At 44.8% G+C, this 8,368-nt stretch overlaps 1 non-coding gene across 1 annotated transcript; it reads left to right on the forward strand.

Moving 5' to 3' along the window:
* Window positions 1–2,301: 2,301 nt before the first annotated feature.
* LOC140409690 (U2 spliceosomal RNA) lies at window positions 2,302–2,484 on the forward strand. The gene has a single exon (XR_011940481.1). It is a non-coding gene; the product is annotated as a U2 spliceosomal RNA (small nuclear RNA).
* The last annotated feature ends 5,884 nt before the right edge of the window (window positions 2,485–8,368 follow it).

Here is an 8,368-nt window from a genome sequence, read left to right on the forward strand (position 1 = left end):
AACCAATATAGAATTTAATATTGAATGTACTCTCTGAGCACTGACCATAACGTAAGTGAGCACAACAGAGGAACCTCATGCCACTCAGAAAGAAAGTGGGTAACACACAGATTAAATTATTCTTGGCATACCCATATAAAGTAACCTCCATATAAAGTTACATTTGCAATCATCATTGGAGTCATGGTGTAAAATATAAGACACTCGGTTACTCAAAGAACCGAGAATGTTATTCAAAGAGAAACAGATGTTCTCACGAAAGTAGCAGCAGCACGCCAAACCACACTTAAGAGACAGTGAACAACGACTTAAAAATACCCACACCTTACTGTCTGATTGCCAAGGTGTGATTTATACTCTTAAGGATTGGATTCTAAAACGTAATAGTCACAGCAGTGAGCATGCAGAATTAAAATGCCGGCGTAGAAACCTTCCTGATCTGAACCTGCCATGTCCCCATGCCATACCCCAGAAATGGGATCGCTTAGATGTTGGGGCCACCATCCTTACCTGCAGCAGTGCAACCGTTGTGCCCATCTGGCTGGCTGTCGAGAACATTGGAGAGGCACACACACGCAAAGGTGGCAGTCCAGTGGACATGCATGATAAATACATTCAAATTATGGCAGGTACCGAGCCTACTGATGATCGATCCCTCTGGGGTTACCTCTGGTTTGATTACTGGGGTGTAGTCAAGAGGGAGCTGGACGTAGCCCATGTGGCTAAAGGGATCAAGGGGCATGGAGAGAAAGCGGGAGTGGAAGGTTGGTGAGGGTGCGGGGAGGCGGGGCATTATTGGGAGGGTGAAGAAGCCTAATGGGTGTAAATTCCAGCCATACGTCAGCCTTAGCTCAGTGGCTCACACTCTTGTTGAACAAATTGTATAAACAGGTTGCTCTCCCACCAGCTGGTAGTACTGCCATAGCCCAAAATTAATGTTAACGGTCATGCTGAAAGGGAGCCTGAAACTATTTTCTACTCCCTACTCTTACTTATCAAAAGCCCTTGTCATTGCCAAGCTTCTGTTCAGCAGTGTATCTATCCCAGTCTCTGATACACCTGCCCTTTCCCTGATGTAAACTAAGGTTCCTGCTGCAACATTGAAAGGAAGATGGCGGGATCCTTCCTGGTTGCATCCTAATGTCAAATGACGCCCTTCCCTGACCTGACCCACAGAAGGGATAGGCAGAATTTCCGTCCCACCAGAGCATTTTTGCAAGGGGCAAGGATTCCTTGATACCCTCTGTATATTATGCAGCACAGACAATGCCCTGAACTCCTACAAAATTATGAGGGGCATAGACAGAGTGGATAGTCAGAGGCTTTTCCCCAGGGAAGAGGGGTCAATTACTAGGGAGCATAGGTTTCAGGTGAGGGGCAAGGTTTAGAGTAGATATACGAGGCAAGTTTTTTACACAGAGGGTAGTGGGTGCCTGGAACTCGCTACCGGAGGAGGTGGTGGAAGCAGGGACGATAGTGACATTTAAGGGGCATCTTGACAAATACATGAATAGGATGGGAATAGAGGGATGCGGACCCAGGAAGTGTAGAAGATTGTAGTTTAGTTGGGCAGCATGGTCGGCACGGGCTTGGAGGGCCGAAGGGCCTGTTCCTGTGCCGTACATTTCTTTGTTCTTTGTTCTTGTTCTAACTCCATTGTAACTCCATTAATCCAATTGCAGTTATGGTAAACTTTTGTTCCACAATGGCATCGAGATGGCAGATAGCCATTGCTATTTTGTTACGCCAGTTTACCGCTGTGACTTTTTTTTGAGGATTGCATTTTGAATTAATAGCAGCACTGTGAATTCCTTCATACCAGGTTACATTTGCATCTCAATACCTCCTGGTATAATTTCTCATCATACTCAGTTGCATGTCCTGGTTCCCATTTGATGCGATGTATCGCAGACCACATCCTCTTCTCTCCATAGGACATCATAAGAGTATGAGGGAGTATGAATAGCCTGAGGGATAGATCACTGAGCTGGATGCAGTGAGTAATTATTAATTTGTAGACATCTTAGCTGATTCATTATGTGATCCTCCCCGCCACTTAACCCCAGCATCCTGGTGATTCGAATGCAGTAAGCAATCCTGTACACCTCACAGTATATTGCTGATTCTTATCCTCTGTACGTATGCAAAGACCATTTAAAGTGGCATCACTGGCACCAGAACAAGCAATCGTAGGAACCTTTCTGCTTCATTTCTCTGTTAACTTGGAAGTACACAATTGGATGCATCATATATGCTTCCCTTTGGCATGTCTAAAACTTCACCATTAGGAAGGCAAAGTTGATCGCTTCTCGGCCTTTTGGCTAAGATCAAGTGTCTGTAGATTGAGCCTTTGGTTCAGATCTGGTATGTCTCTCTTGTGGGGACCACAAATTGGATTCAATTTGAATTAGTTTTTGGAGCAGGTGAGGAGCTGGATTAGGGGTTCGCCCCTGATCCACACTCTGAGCCCTGGCTTGGTAACTCAGATAAGGTAAAAAAAAAGGAAGGCAAAGTTGTATCGAATCCCTGATGTTCTTAGTGGGTTTGAGCTCTTCACCTGGAATACTACTCATCGAAATGAGGACTCCTCCTGCTGTGTGGCACTCCCCAGTACGGCACTGAAGTGTCAGCCTAATTAATGTGCTTGAGGTCTCTGGAGACTGAGGTTGAAAGCACTTTCTTCTTTGTGTCAGAACATTGAGTCTTGCTCAAGGATGTAACCAGTCAATTGAAACATTTTCTGGCTACCACACAATTGAGCAACATCGCGTATGAATTTCAGTGGTGGTGCAACGGCATAGATCCCAAGCATTGCATGATCAAATCGACGTTCCTCCGGTTGTTTAATAATACGCAGAGTACAAGCCGTACTCAACCAGCCGTGCTTGCTCAACCTAAAACAAAATGTCGACAGTTAAATGTGATTATGCGATTGGGCAGCATAGCCCGATATGCAACCTTTCACCAGAAATAACACAAAACTGATGTTGGGCCACAAGTACAGGATCAAACAAAAGCAGGGACCCTTTTCTGCAGGCAAAAGGAATATGTTCAAGCCTTGCGCCTTTTTTGAATTACCCAGCAGCATGGGGAGCCTAGAATCCCCCATTGCTTTCTCCATGGCAACGCCTTGGCCAATCAGAGTCGTTTTACCAACCAGTTAGCACCCTTCTATCCTGCAGTATAAATTGTTGGGATTTCTTGACATTTGGCACTCTTGAGTTTGTCCTTATGTGTGTGCAAGATGAAAAGCTTTGGAAACACGTCTCTCTGTTCAGCATTATTCACGTTTTGTGCTACCAAGCGACCGGTTAAAAATGTCTGAGAAAATATTTTGAAATACTTTAAAGATTGTATTTGTGACTTTGCAATTCAATCCCAATGAGGGGGATAATGGATATAGTCAAGGGAAAGGAACAAAGAATTTCTACCTGGATTCACCAGGCCATAGTTTAGGCAGAAGAGCCATGGAAATCTTGCAAAAAATCTAAGAGATCATGATTTCTGCCAATTTTCCACAATCTCATCAACTCTTCCACCAACATTTCCACAGATGATTGAGAAAACCTCTGTGGCGATGCACCCTGTGACTTGTGGAAGGGACCTCAACAGCAGTGATACTGGAACATCTGTATTGGGTGAATAATGTCACAAGGTTGACATCTGGGGCAGAGGGCATCTCAAGGATATAATAGTTTGATCTTCAATTTCTGAATCATTTTCAACCGGGCATTGCCCCCACCCCCACCTATCCACCCCCCTCTTGAGTGTAAACGATGCGCCACTCCATTTCAAAAGGGAAATTTGGAATATTTATTTCATCGGACAATTTAGTCTAAAACATCCCCAAGTACAGACCATTTTTCTTCTACTGCCGTGGTTAATTCTATTACATCTGGCAAAGCTACCTTGGTGTCAGAAACCAGATTCAGGATTGACTAACACACAGACCCTCTCCATATGTTTATTGAGCATGGTGCTTGTAAAAGATCCTAGTAATTTACCCATTAATTTAAGAATTGCCTTAAAATGTATTGGCAGCTCCAAATTGTGTGTTCAATGGAGTACTTTACAGTCAATTATAACGTGGATAAAATACATATTTTAATTATAAGGTCCAGAGCTGAAGAAAAGAAAAGGCCACGGGGATAGAGCAGGGAGTTGTAGAATGTAATGGTGAAACATCATGGGGGCAGAGCAAGGAAGTAGGGAACAGAATGTAGACCATCACAGGCTAAACTATGGACACGATTTAACCAAATGGAAACTATATCCCACAGCAAGCATGTTTCGCCGCGTGTTTCCCGGTGCTCTCAGAGCCGAGAAACACAACTCTATCTAACGTGACTCCGGTTAGATATGGGGCTTCAACGGGGGAATGCATGACCAAGGCCTCACTTAGTCCCTCTCCCGCTCTGAGGACCTCATTTTGCCGGAACTCAGTTGCAGGGTGAGATCGGGACGCTATTTTTAAATGCCGTCACAATCTCTCGAGCCCCCGACGGGACCTCCAAACACCACCCCCACCCCGCCAACCCACGCCTCAACCCGCTGTAATCTTTGGTCCCTTTGTCTAAGGAAAGAAATACCGGCATTGGAGGCAGTCCAGAGAAGGTTCACGAGGTTGATCCCGGGTAGGGAGGGTTTTTCTTATGTGGAGAGGTTGAGTAGGTTAGATCTGTACTCATTAGAGGTTAGAAGAATAAGAGGTGACCTTATTGAGACATATAAGATTCTCAGGGGGCTTGATAGGGTTGATGCTGAGAGGTTGTTTCCCTTCATGGGAGATTCTAGGACCAGAGGCCATAATCTCAGAGTAAGGGGCCATCTATTTACGACAGAGAGGAAAGGATTTCTTCTCTCAGAGAGTAGTCAATCTGTGGAATTCTTTACCACAGAGAGCTGTAGAGGTCAGGTCATTAAATACGTTCAAGGCAGCAACCAACAGATTTTTAGTAAGTAAGAGAATCACGGGTTAAAGGAGGAAAGTGGAGTTGAGGATTATCACATCAGATCAGTCAAGATCTAATTGAATGGCATAGCAGACTTGATGGGCTGAATGGCCTACTTCTGCTTCTATGTTTTATGATCTTATAAGCAACAACAGCTTGCATTTATATAGGGCCGGATTTTCAGACCCACCCTTTCCCTCCCTGGCGTGTTTTGTGCTGCCAGAGGCAGCCCGCCATTGGTTGGCGGCATGATCTTCCGGTCCTGCTGCTGTCAAGGGGGTTTCCCATTTTTCACACCCTTCACCTCTGGGGGTTCACCATTGGCAGGACTGGAAGATCTCGCCAGCAGGAAAGGCTGGAAATTCCCACCCTTAGCGTCTTTAACGTAATAAAATGATCCAAAGCATTCTTCAACACAAGTTGCCACCAATCCATGTAAGGATATGTTAGCTGGGACATATGATGGTCAAGGTGCTGTGTTTTAATGCATGACTTAAAGGAGGACAAAGGGGCAGACAAAACTCCAGAGCTTAAGGTTAAGGAGACGCAGAAGACATGTCTGCCATCGGTGGAGCGGGCAGATGGAGAATGTCAGAGTGAGGAATGAAATGATTATGCATGGATGTGGAGAACCTCACAACGGGATGAAGTGAAGGACGTTGAGTGGGTAGGTAGGGGAGGATGGCGGAGGAAGAGCAGAAATGTCAACGGCGGATAAAAGAGGCCAGTCGCAGGAGTCAACCAAAAACCCAAAGATAGTAAGTGTGGGAAGTTCAGGAAAGGAGTGGTGGAGAGGGGGTGGGGTTTGGGGGGGGGGGGGCATGGTTTCCAAGGAATAAAGTAAAAGAATACAGGATGGGAAATCCACAGGGAGTCGAGGTAAGTACAAAAACGGAAGAAGGCGCGAGCTGATATGGACCACCAGGGTTGCTGTATCTTTTTTATTATCGTGACACTGATGCACTGACCTGGTGCCTTTACGTCTTCTGACAAAACAAGAAGTGAGTCACATATTTTGACCTTTGAAAAGTACGTTGCAATAAAGTCATGATTTGACCAGCACTTTCCACGCACAGTATCAGCCAAGCTTCTGTTTCCTTTTAATCAGCAGTTATTTATTTTCATGCATAATATTTATCGTACGATATTTACACTGTTTACACCATGTTTACGCTTTAACAAATTATTGCACATATTGATTTATTTTACAGCAATGCAGTAATATGTCTACTTGTTCCATTACAATCTGTATTTACATGAATGGTACTAACATGCTGCACACAGCACTGTGAACTTTAATTCAGTCCCAGCTTAACATTACCATTGAACTCTGAAATCCACTTGTAAGTGAGTTCAGTGCCAAAGGACAAGCTCTATCCATACCTTCCTTTTCAAACAATAAACTTCAGAATGTTGTTCTGTTGAAATAACACTTCAGGTTGTTTACGTTACATGATATAATCAAGGTTTCTGGAAAGAGTGAGTAACACTTTCACCTCTGGAACCTGGGTTCAGATCAAGCCCAGATTATTAGGGGAAAAAAACTCTTGTTTCTATTGGGATCATTTTTACTATTATGAGATATGGACGTCGATGGCTGGGAAACATGAATTGCCCATCACAGAGGGCATTTAAGAATTAACCATATTGTTGTGGGTGTGGAGTCACATGTAGGCCAGACCAAGTAAGGATGACAGATTTCTGTCCCTAAGGACATGAGTGAGCCAGATAGATTGTTACGACAATGAATTCATGGTCATCGTCAGACTTTTATTTCTAGATTTTTATTGAATTCACGTTTTATCTGCTTGCCATGGTGAGATTCAAAGCTGGGACCCCAGGGCCCCTGGGATACTGGATTACCCAATGTCGAAATGTGAAAGAAGGTACAACACAGAAACTGGCCATTCGGCCCAACCAATCTAGGCTGGCATTGATCCTCACTGCCAGTAGAAGCTCTAATCACATTTATCCATCCTGTTCCCATATACCTTCTTCCACCTCTAAAATATAATTTTGAATGTGTCATGGGGGTTTCTACCTCAACTATGAATCTTGAAACTGAATTCCTTGGGTGGGATACCCTGCCCCGCCGCACCTGTTTTCTGATGCGGCGCACCCCCTGCCGGCAGCGGGATTCTCCGCCCCAGCACTGGCTAACGTGGTTTCCCATTGTGGGCATCCCTACGCCGTCGGGAAATGTGCGTGTGTGAGTGCGCTGTCAGCAAAATGGAGGATCCCGCGGACTGAGAATACAGCCCCTAAAGTTTATTCTGCTGTCTATTTTAAAAACTTATATCTGTGGCCTCCCAAAGGCATGAAGAAGTCTGCTGAGGGAGCCGAAAGATCGGGGCTGCCTTTACAAATGGTGCCTGACCCGCAACTCATCTTCCTGCACTGGCGAGTTGAGCTCGTCAGTACAGGAATTGATGGAAGTGCGGCCTTGGCCAGGCTTTCCTTGTGGAGGCCTCAAGGAACGGCAAACTGCAGCTAAGTAGCAGAAAACACCCTGCTAAACGCGCCCTAAACGTGGCTGTATTTTTGTCCCATTAAATCACGCCCGATATTATTGATGCGCATCAAAGAAACATTGACATGTTATAATTATAAAACAAGAACAAAGAGCTCACACTGATGCCCATCTCTGGCTCGGTTTGTAGAACTCTTGACACTGGGCGAAATTCTCCCCAAACGGCGCGATGGCCGCCGACTGGCGCCCAAAACGGCGCCAATCAGACGGGCATCGCGCCGACCCAAAGGTGCGGAATGCTCCGCATCTTTGGGGGCCGAGCCCCAACATTGAGGGGCTAGGCCGGCGCCGGATGTCCTGGCCAATATTTATCCCACAGTCAACATCACAAATGAAACAACATATCTGGTCATTATCACATTGCTGGTCATGGGATCTTGCCATGCACAAATTGATTGCTGTATTTCATGTACTGTAACAGTGAATATACTTTGAAAGTGCTTCATTGGGCTCTAAAGCAGTTTGTGAAATCAAGAGGTTGTCTTCACATGAATGTGTTCTACTGATTACATGAGCATATTGTAAAATATTCTGCTCATGAATAGATGAGACATTCTGGTTGGCTTTACATGATGTTGCTGTCTCTTGAATCATGGTGTTTTAGATATATTACTGCAAGCAGTGAATTGTCAAATGTGCATTGACATATCTTTCCATCGCCATATGGCTGTCCTTAGCACAAACGTGTCTGTCATTCCTCGGATAAACAGTTTTGGCAAGAAACCTTGGAGGTTACTATTGCACCTGGATCTCCAAAATGGTGCTCACGGCAGGCATGCATACTTGTGGGGTAAATTATGCTGGGTGTGATTAAACTTTCTCAACATCCAGTTGCTGTGTGATGTGAAAATTATGAGCTTTATAAGATTGGTATGTTTTGGGACTG

The sequence above is a fragment of the Scyliorhinus torazame genome, chromosome 3 (assembly GCF_047496885.1).
Source record: "Scyliorhinus torazame isolate Kashiwa2021f chromosome 3, sScyTor2.1, whole genome shotgun sequence".
Classification (NCBI taxonomy): Eukaryota; Metazoa; Chordata; class Chondrichthyes; order Carcharhiniformes; family Scyliorhinidae; genus Scyliorhinus; species Scyliorhinus torazame.